Genomic DNA, 19,524 nt, shown 5'->3' on the forward strand with positions numbered 1-19,524 from the left:
TTCTTAAAAAATTAATATTAGGAGACAGAAATATGTCACTTAATAATGGACAGAACAGGTTTGCAATATATTGGAAAGGATAAAGCAACTTGACCATGTACTTGAACAAAAGAATACACATTCTGTTCAAGTACTCACAGAACATGGTCTGCAGAAGACCTTTTGCTAGATCACAAAAGAACCTCAACAAAATTAAAAGAATAAAAATAAAAAAGGACATCCTATGACTACAATAGATTCGCCTGGAATATCAGTAACAGAAGAACATTTGAGAAGTGCACAATATGTGGAAAATAAGAACACACTCCTAGAAGCTACAGAAACAAATCACAAAGGACAATAGCAAACATTGTGAAATGATTGGAAATGAAATGCATATAAAAAAGGTAATGGGATACAGTTGAAGCTGAGATTAGAGGAGGCTCAGTCTCTCCATTCCTATAGCTTTATAAAATGGGAAGTTGTGACCACTTTAACTTTGCTATTCATCATTATGTAGGGTCTTGAAAGTTGGTAAACAATTTGTCAGTATCTGCCAAACACTTTATTAGTTCCACCAGAGGGCCAGCAGGGGGCAGCAAGCCACCGCTAAACAGTGAGCTTTGCACCAAAACTCACCCTGGAGGAGTCAAGCACAGGCTTGCTACTCCCAGTGATGTACGCACAGCACCTGCAGGAAAACAAGAGCATTTTTCCCTCAAGACTGAGCTAAGATATGATTGCAGCTTCTGGAAGACTTGGGCAGTTTCCACATGTAGGTAAAGATGCTGAACATGACCCTGATGGCTTAAGAAAAAATATTTTTCTTGTCCATGATGTTTCTCATTTTTAGAAAACATTTCCTGGGGCAGCACTGTGGCATAGCGTTACCGGTAAAGCCACCACTTGCAGTGCCGGCATCCAGTATAGGCATCGGTTTGTGTTCTGGCTGCTCAAGTTTCGATTCAGCTTTCTGCTATGGCCTGGGAAGGCAGTAGAACATGGCCCAAGTCCTTAGGTCCCTGCAACCGTGTGGGAGACCTGGAATAGGTTCTGGCTTCTGGCTTCAGATTGGTGTGGCTCCAGCTGTTGCAGTCATCTGGGAAGCGAACCAGTGGATGGAAGACCTCTCTCTCAAACTCTCTCTGCCTCCTCTCTGTGACTCTCCCTTTCAAATAAACAAATTTAAAAAAAAAATTTCATTTGAAAACAGATACTGATTAAGAGACAGAGGAACACACACACTCACAGAGAGAGAGACAGAGACTGAGGGAGAGAGATTGTCTTTGCATCTGCTGGGACTGGCCAGGGCAGTCAGAAGCCAGAATCTTATTCTGAATCCACCACGCTGGCAACAGAGAGATAACTATTGAGCTTGCTGCTCACCTGCTTGTGTATGAACAGGAAGCTGGATCAGAATCAGTACTGGGACTTGAACCCAGGTACCATAACATGGAATGTGGGTCTTTTCACTACCATGCCAAATGCTTTTTCCCTCAATGTTTATCTCATTTTCTGAAATGCTTCCAGGTGAGTTATTCTGTGTTTCTTCATATAAAGTTTAAGGAAGAGTCATGTATCCATTATTGAGTGTTTTAATGGGATGGAGCTATATCATGCTGTGATATTTCTACAGATTCAAGAGGGCTTGGGGAAGAAATCCCAACATAGATTCAGAGAGTGGCAGACAAAAACAGTGTGAAAATATACATAGTGTATCCGAACATTGCAATACGGACTTGGTGGTCCTGCATTGAAGCCTGAGGGGAAAAGAAGAATCTGACCTCCTGCATTCCTGCTTTCATTAATTCTATATCATTCTCTTCTACACAACTTCAATGTAGTTGTAAATGTCTTCTAAAGCAGAGGTGTTAAAACTCACGTTATGCTCGGTTTAGATATATTATTTGTACCCAAACCACAATCTATTATTTTCTTACTTTCCTGAATTTATTAAAAGCAAACTTTCAAATAATATATTTAAAATAATACTGAGTGTATCTCATTTACATTTGTGAGAATCTCCCTGTTTTATTGACAATTTTTTCAAAGAAAAATCAGTTTTCCCTCTTCTAAGTAGAGAAAGAGACTTGTGAGGGAAAATACCTCAACAAAGTTAGCTGGGCTGGAATTTGGCACAACAATTAAGCTGTCACTTGGGACACCCACATTTAGCTACAAGAATGCCTAGGACAGAGTCCTGGCTCTTCTAATCCCATCATCTTGCTAATGTTTGCCCTTGGAGGCTAAGCCACTCAGGTCCATGCCAGCCATGAGGGAGACCTGGAATGAGTTCTTGGATCCTGGCTTTGGCCTCACTCAGCCCCAGACATTCTGGGCATTTGGGGAGTGAAACATCAGATGGATCATCTCCTCTGTCTTCTCAGTCTCTCTGGCATTCTAGTAGAAAGTTAATTTAACAAACTAAGGGAATGGGATTTAGCATAGTGATTGGAGCACTGCTTGAGATGCCTACATTCTATGTCAGCATGCCTGGGTTTCAAGCACCATCTCTGCTCCTATGCAGAATAATCCCCCCAAACTCATTGGCAATGTTGATATAGAACCCCCTAACCAGGACCTGCCCCATGGCATAGCGGATAAAAATCACTGCCTGCAGTGCTGCCATACTATATGGGCACCACTTTGAGTCCCAGCTACTCCACTTCTGATCCAGCTCTCTGCTTTGGCCTGGGAAAGCAGTGGAAAATGCCCTAGGTCTTTGGGCCCCTGCACCCACATGGGAGACCCAGAAGAAGCTCCTGGTTTCAGATCAGTGCAGCTTCAGCCATTGCAGCCAATTAGAGAGTGAACCAGCAGATGGAAGACCTCTCTCTCTCTCTCTTACTCTCTCCCTCTCCTTCTCTGCCTCTCCTTCTCTCTCTGTGTAATTCTGAGTCTCAAAGAAATAAATAAATCTTTAAAACAGAAACAAAAAATAAAACAAAAAGAACTCCCTAACCTATATGTGCTTGCACAACACACAGTAAGCCAATCACTGACACTGAGTGATGGTAGTTTGAGGTGTTTATGGCAAAGTCCAAAGTAAGGAGATGAGAACTTTTCACTTAATTTCAGGGCTCCCCAAGAAGTTAGAGGTAAATGTTTTTATAGATTAAAATTGGGGCTGACAGGTGCATGTTGAGCTTTGTCCAAGATCCCAATTGTTCAGTGGTGCTTGTGATCTTCCTTTTATTGGTGGCGATGACATGTTCTTTAGGGAATTTTTATGATGTACCGGTGAGCTTAATTTGTCTGGGGTTTATGTGTAAGTGGTAGTTATTTACTTCCCAGACTTGGATTTTTCTTACCTGATCTGAAACTCCCCTAAATAATCCTTTCCAGACAATTTTGGCTAGCAGGGTTTTATCTATTGCAGAAACAAATGACTTCTTTTGTCCAGTGATTACTAGCTTGTCAGGCCAGCTGTATCACTCCCTTTTTTTAAAAAAAGATTTATTTATTTACTTCAGAGGCAGAGTTTACAGACAGGGAGGGAGAGAGATAGAGAGAGAGAGATAGAGAGAGAGAGAGAGAGAGAGAGAGAGTCTTCCATCAGTTGGTTCATTCCCCAAATGGCCACAATGGACAGAGCTGAGCTGATCTGAAGCCAGGTGCCAGGAAATTCTTTCCACATGGATGTAGAGGCCTAAAGACATGGGCCATCTTCTGCTGCTTTCCAAAGCCATTAGCAGGGAGCTGGATCAAAAGTGGAGCAGCTGGGACTAGAACCATCCATATGTGATGCTGGCACTGCAGGTAGAGGCTTAGCCTACCATGCCACAGCATTGGTCCCAAATTTTTTTGATACCATACAGGCAAGAAAGCTTTGGGCAAAGAGACACAGACAAGAGGCTGAGCCTTGATTTTTTATTATGGAAGTTTTGGTTTAATTGCCCCAATTTCTTGTTATTCCTCAAACCTCAGAGAAAAGGAACAATGACTGTCTGACTGGGGTATTGTAAGAATGAAAGGAGACAAAGTTTTAGGTATTTCTTTTATTAGTTATTTATTTACATAATAGTGAAGTTAACAGAGAAAGAAAGAGAGACAGTGTTTTTTCATTGCTGATTCACTTCTCAGATGGTTGCATAATCCAGGGATTGATCATGACGAAGCTAGGAGCTTCTTCAGGGTGTTCCACATGAGTGGTAGGGGAACAAGTACTTGAGTCACCTTCTGCTGCTTTTGCAAGGCCATTAGCATGGAGCTGGATCAGAAGTGGAGCAGCTGTGACTCTAACCAGCATCCATATGGGATACTGAGTAGAAGTTGGCAGTTTTACCTGATACACTACAACACCAGCCCCTGTAGGCGTTGCTTCAGATAAAGTTTCTAGTCTTGGGTTTAGCTGTAGAGATCCTCTGCATTATGAGAAGGATTGCACAGCCAGTTTCTGTGCAGCTTTTTTTTTAGATTTATTTATTTATTTGAAAGGCAGAGTTACAGAGAGGCAGAGGCAGAGAGAAGTCTTCCATCTGCTGGTTATCTGCCCAGATGGCTTCAATGGCAGAAGCTGAGCTGGTTCAAAGCCAGGAGCCTTGGAGCTTCTTCCAGGTCTCACACAGGTGTAGGAGCCCATGTACTTGGGCCATCTTCCACTCTTCTCCCAGGCCATAGCAGAGAGTAGATTAGAAGTGGAGCAGCTAGGACTTGAACCAGTGCCCATATGGGATGCTGGCACTGTGGCATAGCAGGTAAAGCCATTGTCTACAGTGCCAGCATCTCATATGGGCACTGGTTCAAGCTCCAACTGCTCCACTTCCAATTCAGCTCTCTACTATGGCCTGGGAAAGCAGAAGAAGATGGCCCAAGTCCTGGGGCCCTGTACCTGCTCAGGATACCCAGAAGAAGTTCTTGGCTCCTGATTTGGATTGGCCCAGCTCCAGCCATTGTGGCCATTAGGGGAGTGAAACAATGGATGGAAGATCTCTCTCTCTCTCTCTCTCTCTCTCTCCCTCTCTCTCTCTCTCCTTTTCAAATAAATAAGTAAATAAATAAATCTTTTTTAAAAAGATTTAGCCTGCTACAGGTTTATTGAATTTCAAGTCCCATTTGCAGTTGCCGTAGCAAGGTCAGACCCATGGGCTTTCTATGACATGGAATGGGTGTTCCCCCCTCTACTAAAGGGACATTGGTCAGATCTAGCTGTTCAATATCATAAAATTATTCACATATATGTGTCCCAGAGCGGTCTCATGGCAAGGTGACTGGATTAAACATTATAGCTTCAAAGTAACATTTTGGTTATCAAATACTATGGCTTAATATTTCCCAGAGAGCCCAAAATGAGTCAGTAACCTTTGCTCCAGGAGTGGAAGCACACACAGTGAGTTGTATGTATTGTGCTGGGTTGGCCAAAAGTGAGCTACTCTGCGTCCTGCAGTACACAAGTGACTGTTATTCTGAGACATATCAGCCAACCTCACGTGGCAATGCCCAGATCAATCTTACAGCATCGGTAATTTTATTTTTCCAAAGTTTGAATTAGTGCTCTGCATCCTAATCCCAGCTTCTCAGGAACAACAATGTCAAAGAACTTCCTCAGAAGTTCACTGTGGGTGCTGTACAAAATTTCTAGCATTAGGTATGAGAACACTAAGTATCACATCAAGGTAGCATCTCCCCTTCAAAATGGAAGCCCTCTCCAGAGGATATAGTTCTGACAGAATGTTCTGTTATAGTTACTATCAAACAATAATTCATTAAAAATCCCTTCCTTTATAACCATCCTGCTTCATCGAACCTGATTTAGGATTGACACTAATGACTCATTGCATCTTGATTTTTGTTTCCTCTTTGTGACCAAAATCCATTTCTGAAAATGCAGCTGATCATGTTCCAATTTTTCCAGGTTTTATTTGACCTGGTTTTTGACCCAGACCCATGTAAGAGAGAAACATTTGATGAGAAGGGGTCAGTGTGAGCACATTTTTAGCCAACTTTGAGCAACAATGAGGGTTTAGAAGGAGTGGTCTTCAGGCTAGTTTTACTTGCAGTCCATTAATAAACTTAGCTATATTTGTTATGTAGCCAGAATTCACTATCTCAAAGTGCCAGGCCAGGAGTATTATGCTGGGAATTATACTTCTGAAAAATTCTGCCAGGCAAGAGGTATAAAGCTCAAAAGAAAAATACATAACAATGCTGGCCCTGTGGAGTAGTGGGTAAAGGTGCTGCCTGCAATGCTGGTATCTCATATAGACACTGGTTCATGTCCTGGCTGCTTCACTTCTGATCCAGTTCTTTGCTATGGCCTGGGAAGATGCAGAAGATGGCCCACGTCCTTGGGACCCTGCACCCACATGGGAGACCTGGAAGAATCTCCTGGTTCCTGGCTTTGGATTGGCACAGTTCCAGCCATTACAGCCAACTGGGGAGTGAACCAGTGGATGGAAGACCTTGCTCGCTCTCTCTGCCTCTCCTTCTCTCTCTATGTAACTCAGACATACCAAGAAATAAATATTTTAAAAAAGAAAAACATGTAACAAAACCAAAGAAGATAACAAATTGTGTTGTCATCCTAAACAATGAACAGAGTTAAAAGTTAATAGCAGAATATTATACTATAATTGACATTATATAAGGAAACTAGAAATGTTGATTAATCATACATTAATAAGCCCCATAAAACATTTTTTAAAAAAGGATTTATTTATTTATTTGAAAAGCAGAGTGACATAGAGGCAAAGGCAGAGAGAAAGTCTTCCATCCACTAGTTCATTCCCCAAATAATTGTAACAGCCAGAGATGGGCCAATCCAAAGCCAGGAGCCTTGGAGCTTCTTCCAGTTCTCCCCTGTGGGTGCAGGGACCCAAGCACAGGGGCCATCTTCCACTGCTGTCCCAGGCCATAGCAGAGCTGGATCAAAAGTAGAGCTGCTGAGACTTGAACCAGTGCCTGAATGGGATGCTAGCACTGTAGGCAATGGGCTTGGAGATGTGAGCTAATGCTGGGCTGATGAGAAAGAGGGAGAGTTTGGGCTAGATTTCAGGGTCCTTTGAGATAACAGTGTGAGCTGGGAGAGGTTCAGGCTGAGACTGGACTCTGAAGCTGAGCAGCTGACATATGGGGAGGTAGCTTGAGAGGAGGAGTGAGAGAGATCTCGGGCTGACAGCAGGAGTCTTCTGATAGTAATGTGTCCAAAAGTCAAGGCAGGACAGGCCTGGTTAAAGTAGGGTGGCGCTGTATTGGCAAGGCCGAAAAACAGGGGCCTGCTTGTTGCTATGTAAGAGGTCATCATGGATCCAAGGCTTTTGTCCTTGCTCCATCACTGTGTATGATAAAGTCAGAACAAAGCATGCTTTGATGAAGGTGATTTCTGGTAGAAATTCTACAATAAAAATCTATCCAATCACAATCTGCTGTCCCTCTGTCAGAGCCTCATTCACGTTGTAAGTCAGAGGAGCATAAAGGGAAAGACATGGGGTCAGGAGACCGGTTCATCTTCCCAGGGCTGTCCCTGTCACATCAACCCCTAAAAGTGTTGTTGCTATGGCAACTCTCCAACCTTGAAGCTGGTGCTTCAAACTTCCTCTGACTGCAGGTTACCATGTATCCCCTGGCCTCAGCAGGCACTCCAGATGCAGATTTGGTCCATGCGTACTGAAGTGGTGGCCAGGCAGAGGCAGGGCTAGCTCGAACGCCTGCCTATCACCCATTCTTTGTGTGTCAACAGCTGGAGCCAGCACCATGAGACCACAAATATCTTCACGCCTTCTGTGCCCTGCCTACCCTGTTGGCAAATGTGCAGTGAGGCCAGCCTCTGAGGCTTCTGCTATATCCTGGACAAATGGGTTCTAGTGGGGTGGGGCTTTTTCTCCTCACATGGTTTTGAAAGTGCAAAGATAGTGCTTGCCCACCTCTAGTCTTAGGGGATTTGTCATTTTTTTTGGAAGCATATACTATGGAGGTTGGCAGCTGGGTACTTCTGAGCTGTGAAAGGGATTATTTATTTATTTATTTATTTTGCTTTTTTTAAAAAAATATTTAATTTATTTGAAAGACAGTTACAGAGAGGGGTAGAAACAGAGAGAGAGGTCTTCCATCCAATGGTTCACTCCCCAGATGGCCTCAATGGCTGGAGTTGTACCAGCTGGTGCTGCACTGATCTGAAGCCAGGAGCCAAGAGCTTCTTCCAGGTCTCCCCCATGGGTGCAGGAGCCCAAGGACTTGGGCTATCTTCTACTGCTTTCCCAGGCCATAGCAGAGAGCTGGATCAGAAGAGGAGCAGCTGGGACTCAAATCAGTGCCCATATGGGATGCCGGTGCTTCAGCCCAGAACTTTAAGCTGCTGTACCACAGCACCAGCTCCTATTTATTTTGATTTTTAAGAAGGACTCTTAGGTTGAGTGTGACCAAAATCCCCTGCCTCAATTTTCTCATATTGCAGTACACCCATAGGTGAGTATTGACTCATGAGTCTTCTATTTAGTTGACACCTCAAGATTCTGTTCATTCAATAAGTCATTATCATCTGCCCTCTGTGGGTATGTGGGAGATCTGGTGGCAGGAGAGTTTAATGCAAAAAAGAAAATATCCACCTGCAGCTCCGGTACTCCAAGTTCTAGCCCCAGTTGGGGCACCGGATTCTGCCTTGGTTGCTCCTCTTCCAGTCCAGCTCTCTGTTGTGGCCCAGGAGTGCAGTGGAGGATGGTCCAAGTGCTTGGGCCCTACACCCACATGGGAGACCAGGAGGAAGCACCTGGCTCCTGGCTTTGGATCGGCACAGCTCACCATCCGTAGCGGTCATTTAAGAGGTGAACCAACAGAAGGAAGACCTGTCTCTGCCTCTCTCTCTCTCTCTCACTCTCTAACTCTGCCTGTCAAATAAAAAAAGGAAAAAGAAAAGAAAAGAAAAGAGAAGAGAAGAGAAGAGAAGAGAAGAGAAGAGAAGAGGAGAGGAGAGGAGAGGAGAGGAGAGGAGAGGAGAGGAGAGGAGAGGAGAGGAGAGGAGAGGAGAGGAGAGGAAAGGAAAGGAAAGGAAAGGAAAGGAAAGGAAAGGAAAGGAAAGAAAAGAAAAGAAAAGAAAAGAAAAGAAAAGAAAAGAAAAGAAAAGAAAAAAAGAGCCTTCCCATGAATGAGGAAACCTCAGGGTAAAACAATTCTGGCCTCAAATGGAGGACCTCCCACAGTCCCTCTGGTCAACCACAGCCAGAGGTGAGTTTCTCTTTCTTGTTATGCCTCTCTACAGACATGAGCACCAGGATAGAAGCTAGGACATCTCAGCCTGGTACAGGTTAATGACAGTTTGACAGCCTCCAGTCAGTCAGGATCCATGCTCTGGCCCCAGCTTCAGTTACCAAGCATCTGCTTATCACCTGCCTATTTTCTTTTCAGACAACTGTCATTTCTGGGCTCTCATCCCTCTGAGATTTGACCTTAGTCCAGTTGTTCTTACCTGACGTGGACATGAAATCCACAAATGATGTAGGTGATTCTGTTGTGCACCTACACCTTTTATCACACTGTTTTGTAATTGTCTATGTCCTTGTCACCTGTCCCCCAGGACTGAAGTGTCTTTAGGGTAAGCACTATATTCACATCATTCATGTTGTATCAACTATACCCAGGAGGGTACCGGGCATAATGCAGACAAGTCATCCTGTCTCCCTTCCTCCTCTGATCCTTATGCCCCTAGTGTTAGATGCTCTTGGTTCTCTCCTCCTCCTCCACACCTCCCTCTGCACACTGCTGCCACATTTAGACCCCCACACACCATGCTCCTCTACCCCCTCTGACCCTATATGCTCTCCAGTTCCAGTGGCTCCAAACAAAGATATAGCAAGGGAGTGAGGCTTAGTTGTACCCATAAAGCCAAGCTCCTGTGCTCCATTATCACTAGATGAATTGTGGATGTTGGCCTTGAATGTGTTGATTCTGCTCAGTTCTGATGGCCCCATGACAACTCAGAGCATGGTAGTCTCCCAGAAATCAAAATGCCTGCCTGCACATTACATCCAGCTAGGGGCCACAGAGCTCTGCATCACTGTTCTTGGAGCCCTTTCCACTTAGTCACAGTTCACACCGACTGCTTTCTTCTTCTCTTTGTGCCCACTCACGCCTGCCAGAGGAGCCAGTTTATGAACCAGTTTAAGAGCCATGATGCAGAGCCAGTGGCAGGACACCTCACTTGGACTTTATAATGCATATTTTGACTATTCTGGGAATGTTTTTACTTATGTCCTGCTCATTGTACTTTGAGTACCTGAGATTGCTGGATGCATGAACTGTGACTTAGTGAGGTGTTCCAAATTCAGCTATGAATTATGTAATTTTGAATTTCATTTTTATTTAGGTTGTTCGTATAGCCACTGATTATGTCTTCTAGTTTCTTTTCTTTAAAAATAGTTTCTCATCAGCATTTTTTTAGATTTTATTTATTTATTTGAAAGGCAGAACTTCAGAGAGGCAGAGGGAGAGAGAGAGAGAGAAAGAGAGAGAAAATCTTTGATGTTTTGGTTCACTCCCCAGATGGCTGCAATGGCCAGAGCTAAGCTGATCTGAAGCCAGGAGTCAGGAGCTTCTTCTGGATCTCCAATGTGGGTTCAGGGGCTCAAGGACTTGGGCCATCTTCTTCTGCTTTCCCAGGTCACAGCAGAGAGCTGGATCAGAAGTGGAGAAGCTGGGACTTAAACTGGTTCCCATATGGGATGCTGGCACTGCAGGCAGAAGCTTTACCCACTACAGCACAGCGCTGACCCCATGTCTTCTAATTTCTAAGTAACTGCATCATAGTGAGGACCATTGTATATGGTAGCAGTTTACATAATAGGCTTGATGATTTACATAGGGCTTATACATAACATTTACCCATGAGATTGTGTTCTAGATTTATGCCAACTTTGTAAGTTGATTGGAGGTAGCCTTTTGTTACTGATGAACATTAATGTAGTAAGAACATCTTGTCCTTTAAAAATAAAATCCAAATTAAGATTTACACATGAGTTTCATCTGCCTTCATCCACCATATTAAAGCATTGAACTCCCGTTGATTCTACATGTAGATCTCAATGTAATATTTGCCTTTTCTTCATTCTCACTGCCACAGTACCTCTGCGTGGATCCTACTAAATTATCTTTAATAGACTAATTTACCCCCTGTCTTTTATTTTCCTTACCTTTGTGTGCAAAGCCTTTTGTGATTCAGCCCAGTCTCTCTGCTTCTATCTGGTTGTTCAGTGTCTCTTATTTCAATTCCTAGGGAAATCAAGTGGCTGGTAATTCTTTCCACACACAACACAGAAGATTGCTCAATAAACACTTATTAAATAAATGAATGGAATGCCTTCCATAGCAAGGGCAAACATTTGACCTGTTGGCCTGGATGGTTCCTGTTTATACACTTCAACCCTAATTGTGACAGTCTCCAAATAGATTCCTATTTCCTTGTCTCCCCTACTAGGCAGTTCTTGGGGGTCACAACTCTTATTTGCTTGTTTCTATATCCTCATTTATTCATTGAACTAAGAGACTTACTCTGTCCAGATGCTGAGTTAATTTCAAGGCAAACATGTTTCTTGTCCCCATGACATTTTCAATTTGGCAAGAAAGAGCAGTCTACCCAAAGAATATTGCCTGACAGTAAATAGTGCGAAAGCAATGGATAAGTATTTAAGCATTCCTAATCCAGCAACAACTCTAATCCCATGAACTAGAATTGACAGAAGCAATCATAAACATAGACCTCCATGTCATCTAGTTATCCATTTGCATTTCTACTTAAACATTTTAAAAATCATATGTATACCTAAGATTGCATAATATATATGCTATCTTGATATTAAACATAAGAAAAAATGAAAATGACAATGGAATAATAGCAATTTTGAATTGTCTTCCTTTTTAGACAAGTTAGAATCCTATGTTCTCTACAGTGTAGATTATTGTTGTAGGTACTCTTGCTCTCTCTCACTTTTTTTTTTAAAGATTTATTTATTTATTTGAAAGTCAGAGCTACACAGAGAGAAGGAGAGAGAGAGAGATCTTTTATCTGCTGGTTCACTCCCCAACTGGCTGTAATGACTGGAGCTGTGCCCATCTGAAGTCAGGAGCCAGGAGTTTCTTCCAGGTCTCCCACATGGGTGCAGGGAGCCAAGGACTTGGGCCATCTTCTACTGCTTTCTCAGATCATAGCAGAGAGCTGGGTCCAAAGTGGAGCAGCTGGGACTCAAACCAGCACCCACATGGGATGCCAGCACTGCAGGAGGCAGCTTTACTTGCTTCACCACGGTACCAGCCTCCCTCTCTCTCACTTTTTTCCCCCAGATGACAAATCTGGGGTTTTAGAAACTGAGCCCCAAGACAAAAGAATTTAGTTAGCCTTTAACCTAGACATTTTAATGATATTCCCATGGGCAAGTTCTAACCTCTTTGAACCTCAGTTTCCCCTTTGTGAACTCCTGATTATACTGTCTCCAGAATTAATCCAAGGTATAAATGCTATGAGGTAAGGCATTCAGTCCCTTAATCTTGCTCCTAGAAGATACTTAGCAATGTTAGTTCAGTATCCAGTTCCCTTCTTTGTTTCTATGCTTGAGGAATTAAAAGATGGTGTAAAATGATTTGAGAAGAACTATAAACATCAATAAGACACAAATAAAATTGTATTATCAAATCTGCATGTTAAACTCTACCCTCTACACCTCTGCTAAAAGGTATAATTGCTTTCATAATAATTTATTATGTGAGAGAAGTTTCCAGGAACAATGCAACCCATAAGATGTTTCTGGAAGAAGACAGAGGTTATGAAGGAGCCAGGATTTGGGATCAGTTACAAAAGAGAGTGCCATGCTTTAAGATTTGATTCAGGAAAGAACACCAACTCCAACTGATCCTTGAGATTTTGGGGTGGGAAGGAAAAGAGGGGATGTGAACAGAGCGGATGCCCCCTTTTGGCAGTATTTCTCCATCCACTCCACACTGAAGCCCTTGGGGATCGCCCACAGGTCTCTAGAAATGTGCCACCTGGACTCCATTTCCCAGAGTCACCAGGTGCCCTGACGTATTCTGCGTTCCAATTGCCTGTGCGTGTGGACGTGGGAGTACCTGCTCCTGCGTACGTGCATGTCGGTGCCTGCTCTCTGGTGCAGAGTTGAGAACAGAGCAAGTTCATTCATGGGGAGTCAGCCTGAGAGGCCACGCTGCTCCTTCTCCCACATTCACTGTGGCTCTTGCCCTGCACGTACAATCTCAGGAAGTCTGCGGAGACACCCTGAGCTGCCACCTGCTGCTTCTGTGCCTCTTCAGCTGCCGCCTGTGGGTCCCACATGCCAGGGACTTTTTCTGTCCCACACTCTCTGCTTTGCTCCCTGAGTGTCCTGAAGCAGGGGGATGGGCTCCCGGGACTTTCAGGCAAGTATGGAGAACAGAAGGGGCACAGATGTGAGTGTGGGAGAGGGATGGGTGAGAGGGCGGGTGGCGGCTCCACCACGTGGCTCACTTCTCAGTGATTCTGGTGGGTTCCCGGGGCAGGGTCAGGGCTGGGACCTGGGCTCTCTTGTCTCCCACCGCCACTGCCCAGCCTCCCAGTGCCCGGCCGGCCCCCGTGTTACCTTGCTCAAATTTTCCTCAATGTGCTTTATGTGGTGGTTACGAAACAGAGAGCACCGGTCAGGACAACTGCACAAGCAGGGCGGATGAGAGGGCGGGGAAGGAAGGCCGTGAGGCTGCCAGTTCACTCTTTAAATAAGCCCGGCTCCCACTTCGGGTGGGTCACAGAATGCCTTCTGGCTGCTGCTTCTGCGGGGTGGGGCTCAGTGGCCTTCAGAGGAGTGCGGGAGGCAGCAGGGGTGGGAAGGAGGGTCAGAATAGGAGCTGCTCCATGGCCCCCATTCTGCACCTCATCGGGCATTGGATTCCCCATGGACACACCTGGCAGCGGTGGCCCTGCTGCTGAGCTTTTCGCCAGAGGGAGCAGTGTGAAGGGTGAGCAGTAACTTTGCGGGTTGATCCTTCTTCCGTGTTTAGTTAACAGACTTTTCAATCTGGAGTTTGAGGCCACAGAATCTTAGCTGATGACTTAATTGCTGCTTTTCAATTTCTGTCATCAGCCCTTCTTCCTTCTCCTGTTAGGAAGGATGTCAACTGCTATTGCCTGCCGCTGACCCCTTTACAAAGTGAGAGCGAACTGTGCAGTCAACAACTGGAGCTATTTTAGTCTGGATTTGCATGAAGTGGAGAACTATAAACACAAATACAGAAAAGTAGCACTTTCTCTGCCCAGTTCTGCAGTCACCCAGTGCTCCAGCAGGCTGATTATGTTACAGTCCATACTTTTTTTAAAAAAGATTTATTTATTTATCTGAAAGTCAGAGATACAGAGGGGCAGAGGCAGAGAGAGAGGGAGAGGTCTTCCATCTGCTGGTTCATTCCCCAAATGCCTGCAATGGTCAGAGCTGGGCTGACCTGAAGCCAGGAGCCAGGAGCCAGGAGCCAGGAGCTTCTTCTGGGTCTCCCACTGGGTCCAGGGCCCAAGGACCTGGGCCATCATCTACTGCTTTCCCAGGCCATAGCAGAGAGCTAGATTGAAGTGGGGTAGCTGGGACTTAGAAAAAATTCCCCCCTCCCTTTGAAAACAATCCACCTGGCATGGCCCATATGGGATGCGGGCACTGAAGGGGGCAGCTTTACTCACTCTGCCATAGCCCTGGACCCCACACTGAATTAACTAAGAAGTCCAGATACTTGTCTTATTTTGGGTTCTGTGTTTAACCCATGACATTTTTGACATAGGACGATATTAGTTCTACATTTTCATAAAGACTGTGGTCTGTGGAAGCATCTATACAAGTTGTTAATGGGAGGAGGGGTCAAAAAGAAGAGGGGAAAGAAAAAAAGTTCACCTCTCCCCCCACAGAGATGTAGAGTAGATATGACCTTGAAAACTATTGCTGAGTGAGTTTCAGTGTAATGCAGTTTTCACATGAATAACTGAGTGATTCCAGTGTCCTGATAGAATGTCATTGTCACCAGATTACCAGTTTATGAAACTCATTAGCATAATGAGGCCATCTAGGAAGTGAACACAGAAAGTGATTTCTGGATAGAGGGTGTTAGGGTGACAGCATTTCTCCTCTCAGCCCCAGTGTGTTGTTTTTGACCTTTTCTCCAGTGCCCTCCCTATCACAGTGCTTGTGAACGGACCAGCATTTTCGTGCTTCCGGTGGGAAGCAGCTCTTGTAACAAGTGTAAGACCACTTTCTGAGCAACTGTATTGTTTACCTGTTAATACGACTTGGAAAAAGCTGAGAACAGGATGCTTAGACTCATCAGGCTAACTGGCTGTCCTTGGCACATCCTTCCCCTCATGGCTATAGGTTTCTGGCAAGTTTTATAAAATGTGTAAGAGAGAAATATTTTGTATGAGATACATAAGCTGGTAATGAAGTAACACCTGGACAGTAGGGACTCCATTTTGGAGCACCAGAGACTCCCATCTTGAGAAAGCACCCACCCCCCAACCATGAGATTCTGGTCTGAAACTATGATCTAAAGCACCATGCATTTGTGTCCCTTCCTCCTTCTTTCCTTCAATGCTGGAGCAGCCTTAACAGAGTTAAACTGGGTAGCACTGGTCATTTTGGCTTTGGGTGCTTGAAAGCAAGAGGAATTGTTTTTTCTGCAGAAAGGGATTGAGGAGGCACTAGACAAAGTCAGAAGTAGCTTTCTTGGCTCCATCGTATGTCAAATTGAGTCAGAATATTTGTGGTCAGTTTTCTTTAAACAGAAAGGCAGAATGAGAGAGGGGCTTTTTTTATTTGTTCTCCTTAATTTTAATCTATTTTCTATTTTTTTAAAAAGTTTTTTTTTTATTTGAGAGGTAGAGTTATCAGCAGAGAGAGAGAGAGAAAGGTCTTCCATCTGCTGGTTCACTCCCCAGTTGGCTGCAATGTTCGGAGCTTTGCTGATCTGAAGCCAGGGGCCAGGAGCTTCTCCTGGATCTCCCACATGGGTGCATGGGCCCAAGGACTTGGGCTATCTTCTACTACTTTCCCAGGCCACAGCTGAGAGCTGGATTGGAAGAGGAGCAACCGGGACTAGAACCAGCGCCCATATGTGATGCCAGCGCAGAAGGTGGAGGATTAACCTACTGTGCCACAGTGCTGACCCCTCTTTTTTTTATTCTAAGAGAGAGATCTTCATCTTCTGGTTCACTCCCCAAATAGCCACAACAGCCTCTGCTGTGGTAGACTGAGGCCAGGAGCCAGGAGTCAGATCTCCTACTTGGGTGTAGGGGCCCAAGTACTTGATCCCAGACCATTGGCAGGGAGCTGGATGTGAAATGGAGCCACCAGGACTGGTACCTATATGGGATGCCAGTATTACAAGGGATGTTTTCAACTAGCTGCACCATAGTGTGGACCCCTTTCTAAAACTTTTTAAAAGAAATTTATTTATTTGTGGCCAGCGCCGTGGTTCAACAGGCTAATCCTCCACCTAGCGGAGCCAGCACACTGGGTTCTAGTCCTGGTCGGGGTGCCGGATTCTGTCCCTGTTGCCCCTCTTCCAGGCCAGCTCTCTGCTGTGGCCAGGGATTGCAGTGCAGGATGGTCCAGGTGCTTGGGCCATGTACCCCATGGGAGACCAGGAGAAGCACCTGGCTTCTGCCTTCGGATCAGTGTGGTGCACCGACTGCAGCACGCTGGCCACAGCAGCCATTGGAGGGTGAACCAATGGCAAAAGGAAGACCCTTCTCTGTCTCTCTCTCTCACTGTCCACTCTGTTAAAAAAAAAAAAAGAAATTTATTTATTTGATAGGCAGAGTTAGAGGAAAAGATAAACACACACACACACACACACACACACACACACACGCAGATATCAATCTTCCATCTACTGGTTCACATCCTCAGTGGCTACAACAGCCAGCGCTGGACTGGATCAAAGCAGGAGCCAGGAGATTCATCCACGTTTCCCATGAAGAAGCAGTGACGCAAGCACTTGGGCTATCCTCTGATACTTTCTCAGGCACCTTACCAGGGAGCTGGATGAGAAGTAGGGTAGCTGCGACATGAACCACAGCCCATGTGTCAGTGTCACAGGCAGTGGCTTTACATATTATGCCTCAATACTGGCCCCATGTATGCTGGAAACATATTTAAGGGTTATTAGAAGGCCAGTTGATTGCCATCAGATGCCATTCAGGCCTGTCCTACAGAACCATTTTGAAATAAGTAACATTTCTCACATGATTGAATGTCAGTCTACAAGACTGCTTCCAAAGGGAGAGAGCTTCAGGGACAAAGGGGGCAGTGGTGTAGAAAGGGAGTAGGAGTGAAGGAGGAGGGAGGAGGTGGAGGTCAGTAGAGAGGTTGGGAAGTACTCAAAAGCAAAAAGTAATAGGACGCAGGTCATTTGTGCAGATTGCCAAAATTAACCATGTATATTATAGCTTTTTAAAATTCAGAGTTAATTTCTGACATAATTTCTGATATAGTTAACTCATTTCTGTTTTTTCATATGATAATGTTTATAAGCAGTAGAGAATGGGCGTAATGAAATGCAAAACCATACTCCTGTATAAGAAATTTGTATTAGATGCCAGCACCACAGGCAGTGTTATTTCCTATGAAATTATTCCCAGTTTCCTGATTAACATTCTCTGTTGGTTGAAGAGGATGGCAGGTTGGGAGACCAGGGAAAGAGTGAGCACCTGCTTTCTGTTCAGTTGTGCCGAGCAGCAGGGAAACTATCAGGGAAGTTTGTGAGCAGGAAAAGTGAGGTTGGAGGGTGAGAGAAGGCAGTGTAGAAGGTAAGTAGAGAGGAAATAATTGCAGAACATATTCACAGATTAATTTGGCAAAAGCCAAGTGTGATCAGAGACCTAAAAAGAGGGAAAGAAAAGTTGAAGACAGAGAGCAGAAGAAATGGGAAATTGGAAGCATCGGAAGGGATTTTGACTCTGATCACACACACTTTTGGAAGGTGTGGGGAAACAGGCCCTTGCACTCATTTTGGCAGGAGAATAACACAGTACTCTCTTTGGAGGATAATTTAGCAGATCAAAGTTCTTTAAATGTAAATGTCCTTTGCTAGGATTCAACTGCAAATTTATCTAACATATATTTGGTCAAATACATAAAGACCAAGTCAGGTCTTTGTAGTATTGTTGAAGATGGGAATAAATCAGAAGCAACCTAAATGTATATTGACAGAGAAGTGGTAAAATGCATTATGCTATATCTGTACAGTCAAATACTAAATATGTAATAGGTCTGAAAAATGATGTAGGGACAGAGTACCTATGTAAAACAAGGTACAGAAAAAATGCCCCTTTGTAAAAAAAAGGACACATGCATATGTATCTCTTTATAAAGTGCTATTTACTCATTGTCATTTCATTCAGAAGGCAGAGAGACAGGCAAGGAGAGCTGTTCCATCTCTCCCTGTGAATCTGCTGATTTGCTCCCCAAGTGGCTGCAATGGCTGGGGCTGAGCCAGGCCAAATCCAAGAGCCAGGAGCCAGGGGCCAGGGGCCAGGAGCCAAGAGCTTCCACCAGGTCATCTTTCACTGTTTTCCCAGGCACATAAACAGGGATTTGGATCAGAAGTGGAGCAGCTGGGACACAAACTAGTGCCCATAAGTGATGTCAGCATTAAAGGTGGTGGTTTAACCCATTTATGCCACAATGCCAGCCCTCTGCACAAATATCTTTATGAAGGCACTTCAAAAAGTTCATGAGAAATAGAATTAAAGATGACATTATTTTGGTGCAAAACTTGTAATTCATTCACCTCTTTTCATAATACACACTACACAAATGGTTTTGAAACCTTCTTGTATGCATGGACTTTGGAATTAGTTACAAGGGCCGACATTGTGGTGCAGCAGGTAAAGCTGTCACCTGCTGTGCCCATTGGGCACTTGTTTAAGTCCCAGCTGCTCCACTTCTGATCCAGCTCTCTGCTATGACCCAGGAAAGCAGTGGAAGACGGCACAAGTCCTTGGACCTCTGCCCATATGGGAGACCTGAAGAAGCTCCTGGCTTTGGATCTGCTCAGCTCTAGCCATTGTGGCCATCTGGGGAGTGAACCAACAGATGGAAGACCTCACTTTCACTCTCACTCTCTCTGTCTCTGTCTCTCTGTAACTCTGCTTTTCAAATAAATAAAAATAAAAATTTAAAAAGAAATTAATTACAGCAAATCAGACTTAATCATTTGATTACATTTTCATGATACTTTAAAGTACTCTTGTATATATGCATATAGAAATCTCAGAAGATAATGTAGGAAATAGTTAAGAGTAGTTTGTTCTGGGAAATATGACTAGTATAGAATGCAGGGAGTCATGCTTTCATTTTATACTCTTCTGCAGTCTTTAATAGCTAATATGTGTGTTGTTATGAAGATGTACTTTTAAAGGTAGAGAGAGAGAGAGAGGGAGAAGTTGAGGGAGTGAAGGAGAGAGAGAGCTTCCATCTACTGTTTTCTTCCAGAAATGGCTTCAATATCTAGGGTGGGCTAGGATAAAGCCAGAGACCAGGAATCCCATGTGGGTCTCCCACATAGGTGATAGGGATCAATGTGGTGGAACGAGAAGGT

Source organism: Oryctolagus cuniculus, unplaced genomic scaffold (genome assembly GCF_964237555.1).
Source record: "Oryctolagus cuniculus unplaced genomic scaffold, mOryCun1.1 SCAFFOLD_77, whole genome shotgun sequence".
In the NCBI taxonomy this organism is placed as follows: domain Eukaryota; kingdom Metazoa; phylum Chordata; class Mammalia; order Lagomorpha; family Leporidae; genus Oryctolagus; species Oryctolagus cuniculus.